The sequence below is a fragment of the Macaca nemestrina genome, chromosome 2 (assembly GCF_043159975.1).
Source record: "Macaca nemestrina isolate mMacNem1 chromosome 2, mMacNem.hap1, whole genome shotgun sequence".
In the NCBI taxonomy this organism is placed as follows: domain Eukaryota; kingdom Metazoa; phylum Chordata; class Mammalia; order Primates; family Cercopithecidae; genus Macaca; species Macaca nemestrina.
This window is the reverse complement of record NC_092126.1, coordinates 56,213,431-56,225,097: the sequence shown is the minus strand read 5'-3', so window position 1 is coordinate 56,225,097 and position 11,667 is coordinate 56,213,431. Positions and strand designations below refer to the sequence as shown.

Genomic DNA, 11,667 nt, shown 5'->3' with positions numbered 1-11,667 from the left:
AGAGACACCAATGGATCTCTTGTATTCCATGCATACTCTTCCTTACCTCCCTTGTGGAGTAGTAGGCTGATTTCATCTTGATAGTCTGGGTCAGTCATTCCAGCCAACACTGCAACTCCCCTCTTAGCCTGTTGACTTAAAGGTAGGATGAGCCCAAAGTGTCCAGCTTGCAATCTTAACTTCCAGTTTAATGGAATCGTTGTTGTGTCTCCTGGTGGCAATGTACCTCCCTCTGGAACTAAGACCTCTAGGCTAGCAGAATGTAATGTCGTGGGAATAGCCATAATCAAAAAATTTTAAAAAGTAGATGCTGGCATGGATGTGGTGAACAGGGAGCATTTCTACACTGCTGGTGGGAATGTAAGCTAGTACAGCCACTATGGGAAACTGTTTGGAGATTCCTTAAAGAATTAAAAGTAGAACTACCATTTGACTCAGCAGTCCCACCACTGGGTATCTACCTAGAGGAAAAGAAGTCATTATTTGAAAAAGATACTTGCACACTCATGTTTATAGTGGCACAATTCACAATAGCAAAATGTGGAACCAACTCAAATGCCCATCAATCAACGAGTGGATAAAGAAACTGTGATAGACATAGATAGATATAGATATAGATATATAGATATAGATATATAGATATAGATATAGATAGATATACCAGGCTCACACCTGTAGTCCCAGCACTTTGGGAGGCCAAGGTAGGTAGATCACTTGAACCCAGGAGTTCAAGACCAGCATTGCAACATGGCGAAGTATTCCATATATATAATGGAATACTACTCAGCCATAATAAAGAATGAATTAACAGCATTTGCAGTGACCTGGATGAGATGGAGACTATTATTCTAAGTGAAGTAACTCAGGAATGGAAAACCAAACATCATATGTTCTCACTGATATGTGGGAGCTAAGCTATGAGGACACAAAGGCATAAAAATGATACAGTGGACTTTGGGGAGTTGTAGAGAAGAGAGGGAGGGGCGAGGTATAAAAGGCTACAAATAGGGTGCAGTGTATATGTACACCTGCTCGGGTGATGGGTGCACCAAAATCTCACAAATCAACACTAAAGAATTTACTCACGTAGGCTGGTTGCAGTGGCTCACGCCTGTAATCCCAGCACTTTGGGAGGCTGAGGTGGGTGGATCATGAGGTCAGGGGATCAAGACCATCCTGGCTAATATGGTGAAACCCGTCTCTACTAAAAATACAAAAAATTAGCCAGGCGTGGTGGTGGGCGCCTGTAGTCCCAGTTACTCAGGAGGCTGAGGCAGGAGAATGGTGTGAACCTGGGAGGTGGAGCTTGCAGTGAGCCGAGATTGCGCCACTGCACTCCAGCCTGTGCGACAGAGCGAGACTCTGTCTCAAAAAAAAAAAAAAAAAAAAAAGAATTTACTCATGTAGCCAAATACCACTTCTATTCCAATAACTTATGGAAAAATAAATAAATAAATAAATAGAATGATAACTTACAGAAAAATAAATAAAAACCGTAATAATGCATGATAAAAAATAAGATGAAAAAATTAATAAATTTGTGTGTTGCAACTGCTCCACTGACTGGCTGTTCTCACATCTCTTTTCCTCTCCATGGGCCTCCCTATTCCCTAAGACACAATAATTTTGAAATTACGTCAATTAAAGCCCTGCAATTGCCTCTAATTGTTCAAGGGAAAGGAAGAGTCACACATCACTCAGTCTAAATAAAAATCTAGAAATGATGAAGATTAGTGAAGAAGGCGTAGGAGCCAAGACAGGCCGAAAGCTCACCCTCTTTGCCAAACAGCCAAGTTGTGAATGCAAAGAAATAGTTGTTGAAAGAAATTAAAACTGCTACTTCAGTGAACGAAAGAGTAATAGGAAAGTGTGCTCGCTTCAGCAGCACATATCCTAAAATTTGGAACGATACAGAGAAGATTAGCATGGTCCCCGGGTAACAACGGTCCCTGGGTAACACGCAAATTCGTGAAGCATTCCATACTTTTGTAAAATAAAAAATAATAAGAAGAAGAAAGTAAAGTGTTTGTTAAGTGACCATGGCTGTATTCCAAAGCCCTATTGTTGATATGGATAGAAGTTCAAACCAGCTACAATATTTCATTAAGCCAAACCCTAATCCAGAGCAAGGCTCTAACTCTCTTCAATTCTATAAAGGATGAGAGAGGCAAAGAAGCTTCAAAAAAAAATGTTAGAAGCTAACAGAGGTTGGTTCATAAGGGTTAAGAAAAGAAGCCATCTGTGTAAAATAAAAGCCCAAGGGGAAGCAGCAAGTGCTGATGTAGAAGCAGAAGCATGTTATCCAGAAGATCTAGCTAACGTAAGTGATGAAAGTGTCTACACCAAACACCTAGTTTAAAAGCTTCAAATGACAGACTGTCTTATTAGTGGCTAACGTAGCTGGTGACTTTAAGTGGAAGCCAATGCTCAGTTACCATTCTGAAAATTTTAGAGCGCCCTTAGGAATTACGTTAAATCTATCCTGCTTGTGCTCTGAAAATTGATTATCAAAGCCTGGATGACAGCATATCTGTTCATAGCATGGTTTACTGAAAATTTTAAGCCCACTGTTGAGACTTCTTTAAAAATATTACTGCTTGTTAACTATACACTTGGTCTCCCAAGAGGTCTTATGGAGATATTAAAGGATATAAGTGCTGTTTTGATGCCTGCTAGCATAGCAACCATTCTGCAGCCTATGAATCAATGAGTAATTTTGACTTCTAAGTCTTATAGTTTAAGAAATACATGTAGTGGCTGGATGGGGTGGCTCACACATGTAATCCCAGCACTTTCAGAGGCCAAGGCAGAAAAATCACTTGAGGCCAGGGGTTCGAAATAGCATTGCAACACGGTGAAACTTCATCTCTACTAAAAATACAAGAATGGGCGTGATGGCACATGTCTGTAATCCCAGCTACTCGGGAGGCTGAGGCATGAGAATAGCCTGAACCTGAGAAGCGGAGATTGCAGTGAGCCGAGATCATGCCACTGCACTCCAACCTGGGCAACAGAGCAAGACTCTGAAGAAAAGAAAAGAAAAGATAAAATAAAGAGAAGAAGGAAAGAGAAAGCGAGAGAGAGGGAAGGAAGGAAGGAAGGAAGGAGGGAAGGAGGGAAGGAGGGAAGGAGGGAAGGAGGGAAGGAGGGAAGGAGGGAAGGAAGGAAGGAAGGAAGGAAGGAAGGAAGGAAGGAAGGAAGGAAGGAAGGAAGGAAGGAAGGAAAAAAACATGTAGTAAGGCTACAGTTGCCATAGATAGTGATTCTTCTGATGGATCTTGGCAAAGTAAGTTGAAAGCCTTCTGCAAAGAATTCACCATTCAATAAGCCATTGAGAATACTTGTGATTCATGCAAGGGGGTAAAAATATTAAAATTAACAGGAATTTAGAAAAATTTGATTTCAACTCTCATGGATAGCTTTCAGGGATTTAAGACTTCAGTGCAGAAAGTAACTGCAGATGTGGTAGAATTAGCAAGACAACTAGAATTAAATGTGGATCTTAAAGACGTGATTGGATCTCTGCAATCTCACGATAAAATGTGAATGGATGAGGAGTTGCTTCTAATGGATGAGCCAAGAAAGTTATTTCTTGAGATGGAAATTAGTCCTGGTGAAGACGTTGTAAACGTTGAAATGACCCCCAAGAATTTAGACTACTATATAAATTTAGTTGACAAAGTTGTGGCAGGATTTGAGAGGACTGACTCTAATTTTGAAAGAAGTTCTACTGTGGGTAAAATGCTGTCAAACAACATCCCATACTCAGAGAAATCTTTCACCACCTTAATCAGTAAACAGCCATCTCAGTCAAAGCAAGACCCACCACGAGCCAAAAGATTATGACTTACTGAGGGCTCTGATGTTCCTTAGCATTTTTTTGCAAAGAAGTATTTTTAAATTAATGTATGTTTCTTGTTGTTTTAGACATAGTGCTGTTGCACACCTAATAAACTATAGTATAGGGTAAACATAACTTATATGCATTGCGAAACCAAAATATTTGTGTGACTTGCTTTATTCGCTTTACTGTGGTGGTCTCGACTGAACCAAAAATGTCTCCAAGATATGCCTCACTTATTACTGTGTTACAATTGCGTACAGCATTCAGTACAGTAACATGCTATACAGGCCTGTAACCTAGGAGCAACAGGCTATACCATATAGCTTTGGTGTGTAGTGCACTATACCACATAGGTTGTGTAAGTACAGTGTATGATGTTTGCACAGTGATGAAACTGCCTAATGATACATTCTCAGAGCAAGTTCCTATTGTTAAGTGAACATGGCTATATTCCAAAGTATGTCATTACTTGAAATAATATTAGAATCCATACATCTAGACATATTTCAAGCCTACCTATATTATTTTTAATAGATTTAAGATCAAAGGGTATTGATCATTTTGGGGATGATTTTATTCTTTGGAAAGAGCCAGAAGCTAATATAGTAAATAAACAAATTGGTTAAAACAACATTTTCTTTAAAAATAAAATAAGAGATGTGACTCAAATAATCAAACCAGTTGACTAGTGTCACTATTTGAGATTGCAATCTCAAAATACTCTGGACAATGGAAGGAGCACTCCAGACAGCCTCCCAAAAAGATCACTTTAAAAACTAACATTCATTTTGATACTTAAGGCTCAGTTAATATTTAAAATCACAATAAATTGTAGTTACTTTTCTATACATGAAAACTAACAATATTATTTCTTCATGCAGACTTACCAAGTCAATATTCTCCTATGAACTTAAAACAAGCCCTTTTTTTTTCTTTTTTCTTTTTTTTTTTTTTTGAGACAGAGTTTCACTTTTGTTGCCCAGGCTGGAATGCATTGGCACTATCTCGGCTCACCGCAACCTCTGCCTCCTGGGTTCAAGCAATTATCCCACCTCAGCTTCCCAAATAGCTGGGATTACAGGCATGCCCCACCATGCCCAGCGAATTTTGTATTTTTAGTAGAGATGGGGTTTCTCCATGTTGGTTAGGCTGGTCTCGAACTCCCAACCTCAGGTGATCAGCCTGCCTCAGCCTCCCAAAGTGCTGGGATTACAGGCGTGGGCCACCGTGGCCAGCCAAAACAACCATTTTAAGGCTTACACATTTGGATTGGGTCCCAAGAAAATCAAGTGCCTAAAAGCCATGTAGACCTTAAGACGATTACAATTCCAACCTTAACCACCTTGTATTTTGTGACGTTGAATAAGAACCTTCAGTTCTCTGATTCTGTTTTTTCTCTTGTACAAAATAAATAAATAAATATCATTCCAAAATATTTCTCAAAATATCACTTGTAGAATGAAAAGAAATAAAGTACGTATAGCAACAAGTATCAAGACCAACTCAGAAAACTTATAAGCCATTCGTGCATACCAAGTAGAGGACTTTACTTGCATTATCACATTCAGTCCTTATAACAAGCCATGAGGTAGGTAGCAGTATTTTTACCTTGCAGAGAAGTCAGTTGAAGCCTAAGGAGGTTAAGAAAAACAAGCGTTTGTTCACTTTTCCTTTTCCAAAATTGTAACATTCATTAAATTTTAATAACTTGAGTAGTACTGTAAGAATAGCCTAGCAGTACACCTATGTTTTGCTCCAACAAAAATTAAAGTTGTTAATGAGTTTAATGGAAATCCAATCCACAAAATATTCTACCTTGTTTTAATTTAGGTCACCGTGCCTTTTATGTTTATAATGTTTATTACTTCGGTTTTTCAATTTATACCTTTCACTTACCTTGGTACGTTACTTTGCATATTGTACTTATCTCTCTACCTTTGCAAATTTGAAAATTACTTTACTCAAGGCATCTTATGGAATGGACATAATTGAAAAACTCACCAAATTATTTCAGAAATAGGTGTGATAGTCAATGTTTTGTCAAACCTGGAAAAGATTCAGATGTCAAGAAAAACACAACATGAAGAAAATAATGGAATGATTAAAAATTTCTTTGTGTAAGGAAAGAAACAAAAGATTAGTTTATATTCAATTCTTATTGTTAATTTAAAAGGGAATATTCTTCTCTCTCTGCCTATTGTTCGTGATACCAGTAGGTGTGATACGAAGTGAGAATGGATTTTCTAATTTTTAGCTTCTCAGAATAATGTTCCATGTTTGTGCCTAAAGGTACCTTGAAATGATCTGGTCCAAATTCCTCATTTTACAAATGAGGACACTGGGTCTCAGAGAATTGAAGTGTTATTCCCCAAACCACCCAGTCAGCAAGTGATAGAACAGAGATAAAGCTGGGGCTCGGCCACTCAGTCCCTCTTGTCTGCTTTCCTACATTATGCAATTTTCCCTGCAACTGCTCTCAATACAGCTGAAACCTACAATACCTGGGCTTGAGGCAAGCTTGTAATTGGCCACAAAACAGAGGAAAAAGTGTAATGAGCAATGTCAAACCACTGACATACCAAATAAGGCTATTCTTCATCTTAGGCAGAAGAAAAAAGAAATATTTGGGCTAAGGACTTCTAAATACCATGAAAACACCTCTTGACTCTGATAAGCACACATAAGATATTCAAAGCTTGAAAGTCACACAAAACTCAGGGCTTGGTATTTCAGAATTTCCCTGGAAATGAAAGGCCTCTAGATCCCGGCCCTGAAAAAGAGTGAGATAACTCAGAACAAAAGGTTAGCTTTCTGCCATCTCGAGAGTGTCCAAATGAAATCAAATGCTTTATTTCACCCTTTAAGCCTGTGACTGTTTGAGAAAAGGGACTATAGGCTTTCTTATTTTCTAACACTCAAAGCCTAACATAATCTTTTCTTCCCACAGCACCTAATAATTAATTATGGAGTAAAGAAATGCTCAATCAGTTACCTCTGACAGATAGACTGTGATGACGTGTTCCCAATAAATGGTAATATCACAGCTTCTTACTAGGAGGCTGGTTTATACTTTCAACCGTCATGTCATTGTCTTTTCGGCCTTTTCCACAGAAAAAGTTATACCCATAGCATTGGGTATGGGTATAATTCAGCACTGGGCTGTTTCCAGGCTGTTCTCATTTTGCTGCCAGTCAGTTGGTCTCTGTGAGGAGTCAAAGAAATTCTACCTTGCAGCCAATTTCATGGTCTGTAATTATTCTATTTCAATAAACTGCAGCCGGGCGCGGTGGCTCACAACTGTAATCCCAGTACTTGGGAGGCCGAGGTGGGTGGATTACGAGGTCAAGAGATCGAGGCCATCCTGGCCAACATGGTGAAATCCCGTCTTTACTAAAAATACAAAATTAGCTGCGCATGGTGGCGGCGCACCTGTAGTCCCAGCTACTCGGAAGGCTGAGGCACGAGAATCGCTTGAACTCGGGAGGTGGAGGTTGCGGTGAGCCGAGATTGCACCACTGCACTCCAGCCTGGCGACGGAGTGAGAGTCTGTCAAAAAAAAAAAAAAAAAAAAAAAAAAAAACCTCCAACGTATCAAATTCCGAACTTTAAAATAACAGATAAATTGTGGGTGGGTGTGAAAAATAACTATTTTCCAACTATATTTTCCAGATGACTCAATTAAAAATAAATTTGTTTAATGTGATGGTGTGTGAATAAGAATACCTTAGCCAGGCATGGTGGCTCATACCTGTAATCCCAGCACTTTGGGAGGCTGAGATGGGTGGATCATTTGAGGTCAGGTTCGAGACCAGCCTGGCCAATATGATGAAATCCCACCTCTACTAAAAATACAAAAATCAGCTGGGTGTGATGGTGCATGCCTGTCGTCATTATCTGAGATTGTTGCTGATACTGTCCTGATATTGCTAATACTGCTCATAGTTTCTGATTTTGTTCTGAAAACTGCTCTTTACAGTTGTCTTAAGCATTTAGGATAATTTAGAGACCTTTTATAACTCTAGACTATAATGAAATTTGCCATAACTAATAGCTTGTATTTTGTGAATATAAAATATCACCCTGAAGGAAAATGCTAACAGGTGAAAAAAATACATTAGAGTTTTGAATTCTTCAGAGAAAGAAAGACATATGAATTAATTTCCAGCTTTGCTGTTATTAAACAGCATTTATGGCATACACAAAAATTCCATGAAAAATAGGGCAGTGTAGTTGACATGAATCCTGAGCAAAATTCTACAGTAGATGTTCTGAACACTTTTTTACTCATTCTATAAGAAAATGTACTTGGTAGGAGGCAGCAGTGAACTCACACACATGACTGGCATCTTTTTGTTTTTGTTGCTAAGATTACAAAAGTTGCAATAAGAGAACGATAATTGTAGCATATCTTGATTTCAACTTGAAAACATTTATCACTCATTTATCTGAACATGACAGGGGATTGTGGCTGGTAAATAGCAGAATTAGTTGGATTCATAACTGAATGAACATTGAAAATTTTGAAATGTTAACTAATTAGTCAATCTCGGTTTGGAAGAAAGTCTTTAGAAATGGTCTGCCAGACTCTGGCTTTGACTTCTTCCAGAATGATGTAATTATCTAATTGGACAATCACTGAAGATCCAATTCAACTTAAGGTAGAATTTCTAAATGATTTGATGTGTCTGAATAGGGCAACCTAAGGTGGTCAAGCGAAGATCAAACTCAAAATGGTACAGAAGATAGTACTGAAGGTATATAAGGTTATAGGTACCTTTGGAAGTGGTAGAGAATAGGAGATGCTGATTGGATAAATGTCTGGGGCTCTCAGTCCACTTCTGTTACTTTGGATTTTGTTCTCTGTTCTTCCCTGTTAGCCTTTTTTTTTTTTTTTCCCTAAGCTAAAATGTCTAGGAAAATAAGAGAAAAAAAAGAGAAAAGTACTGGATCAGATGATAATTTAAGTCTCTTCCAGATTTGGGATTCTACATCATTGCAACAACTGAGATTTGTTTGAAATGTGTTAAAGATATCTGCAAAAGATACCTCCTCTTAAGAGAGTTTCAGGAAATCACACTCCTCAGTTTGCGTGTGTATCTGTGCACCCAACTAACAAATACGCACATGCCTGTGCATTTTAAGAATCCTCATCACTCAGTGCTAGGCTAGTGATTTTGTTTGCTGAACTGTCTCATATATCCAACACTCATAATTTTTATCCTCCTGCCAGTTTAAAATTGTAAATTTTCTCTTGTAGTTTAAAGATTTAAATTCACTTTACACACAATTAAACTAAATATATCAAATGCCCAATTATCCTTTCAGAGCAGGTGAGGGCTTCACAGTTACAATCATCAGTTTAGTTTCAGGTCTCCAGGAGGGACTCAGGTGAGCCCAAAGCTCAGAATGATTTTTTTGATCAAGTGTGTGGGTATGCATTTCTGCCTTGCAAAACTAAATACCATATATAATTATATATTATATTAGTCCATTTTCTATTGCTTATCACAATATGTTTCAGACACAAAAATGTCTGAAACTGGGTAATTTACTTTAAAAGGAATTTTTTTTACAGTTATGGAGGCTGAGAAGTATGAGGTCAAGGGACCGCATCTGATGAGAGCTTTCTTGCTGGTGGGGACTCTACAGAGTCCCAAGATAGTACAGGGCATCATATGACAAGGGGGCTGAGTGTGTTGCATGCTTGCTTAAGTTTCTCTTCCTCTTCTTATAAGGCCACCGGTTCCACTCCCATGATAACCCATTGATCCATTACTTCAGGAATGGATTAATTCATTCATGAAGGCAGAACCTTCGTGATTCAATGTCCTCTTAATGGCCCCACTTTTATTGACATATATAATTATATTTAATCATCACAATATGTTAACATGTCTATTTCAGTGCCTTAAATATTGTAGGTACCTAAAATATCTAGTTGGATCTAATATATGTATATATAATATATATGTAAATTTATTTTACTTTAAGTTCTTGGATACATGTGCAGAACGTGCAGGTTCGTTACACAGGTATACATGTGCCATGGTGGTTTGCTGCACCTGTCAACCCATCATCTAGGTTTTAAGCCCCACATGCATTAGGTATTTGTCCTAATGCTCTCCCTCCCCTTACCCTCCATACCCCAATAGGCCGTGGTGTGTGCTGTTCCCCTCCCTGTATCCATGTGCTCTCATTGTTCGACTCTCACTTATGAGTGAGAACATGCTGTGTTTGGTTTTCTGTTCCTGTGTTAGTTTGCTGAGGATGATGGTTTCCAGCTTCATCCGTGTCCCTGCAAAGGACATGAACTCATTCTTTTTTATGGCTGTATAGCATTCCATGGTGTATAAGTAAAGGCTCCACTTTTTAATACTGCCACATTGGGAATTAAGTTTCCAACACTTGAAATTTAGGGGATACATTCAAACCAGAATATATATTGTGTCTATCTTTCAATAACAAATCAATCATTATACAGTAGATTATTATTAAAAGTATAACCAAAAAAAAATGAAGAGTATCTAAATGTAGTACCTAAATGCACATTCAACGAATACTTTTTGGGACCTCCATGTGTCAGACATTGTTCTAGGTACAAGGGTTGCAACAGCAAGCCATGACCTTAGAGACATTATATTCCAGTGGAGAAATTTAGACAATATACAAACAAATACATATCAGGTAGTAATAACTGCTATTCAAAAAGATAAAGCAGGATTATGGGTACAAAGTAAGTGGGCTGCTATTTGGTACAAATGTGGGAAAATATAAGCTCTCTGTTCAAGAGCAAAGACTGCCTCAATCAAGATGCTTGCATAGAAAAAAAATAAGTGGCCCATTTTCATAATGCTCACTGTTTCTAAGGTTTCGTGCAGAACAATTTCACCTGCCTGCTTTAGCTCCTCCCTTCCTTTGCTATGTATCTTTTACTTTGTGGTTTGTCTGGTTTCCTTTCAACATCCTCAAGGTGTTAAGAGTTCTTCAGGATTGTATTACTTGCAACTTTTCCTCCCATTGACTGATTTTCTGCTTAAAATAAAGAGCTCTAAAACAGTTTCACTTCTATTCTTTTTAGCCCACAAACATGTTTTTTTCTTCAAATTGTTTTTCAATTTATATACATTTTTTTCCATTTAAGAACATTTACTCCCATAGTTTCATTTTTTATAAACATATTAACTGTGTCATTCACATGAGACCTTATTTATCTTTTGTCTGCCTAATAACATGGTAGTGAACAGATAAAGACTGCATCTGTTCCCTAAATAAAAGGCTTAGAAGTCACATTTTGGGTCTTTTTATGTGTATCAACTAAATTATTTTTAAATATTAAATCTAAGAAATGCTCTATTTGCTGTGGACAAAGAAACACATTTTGATTTTTCAGTTAATGTCTTCGAACTAATGTTGCCTCGTACTGATTAAGAAATTATATAAAGAAATGATGATGTCATTGGGAAATAATTGTATAAGTATAAAAACATACTGTACAAACAATAGCATTGCTTAAACTACAAAATAGATTCTTGGCAAGATTTGTATTAGATATGGGATAGACACCAAAGTTTATATAAAACTTTTCTAATTTTTTAATAAATAAGCCAAAAATCTCTATCTCCGTGTGTGTGTGTGTCTGTGTCTGTGTCTGTGTGTGTATGTGTGTGTCCTTCTCTCTCATTCTCTCACTCTCTTGTTAAATGCTTTTGATTATAGTGTCTCTATCCTGCAAACATAAGTTATTTTTATTTTTAAGCATCTAGAAAAGATAAAGGGACAAAGTAAAGAAATGGGAGTCTTTTCTTGTCAGTTATAGGGCCTTT

At 37.7% G+C, this 11,667-nt stretch overlaps 1 pseudogene; it reads left to right on the top strand.

Annotated features, from left to right (window-relative positions):
• Positions 1 to 1,869: 1,869 nt before the first annotated feature.
• Positions 1,870 to 1,988, top strand: LOC112423031 (U6 spliceosomal RNA; annotated as a pseudogene).
• The last annotated feature ends 9,679 nt before the right edge of the window (positions 1,989 to 11,667 follow it).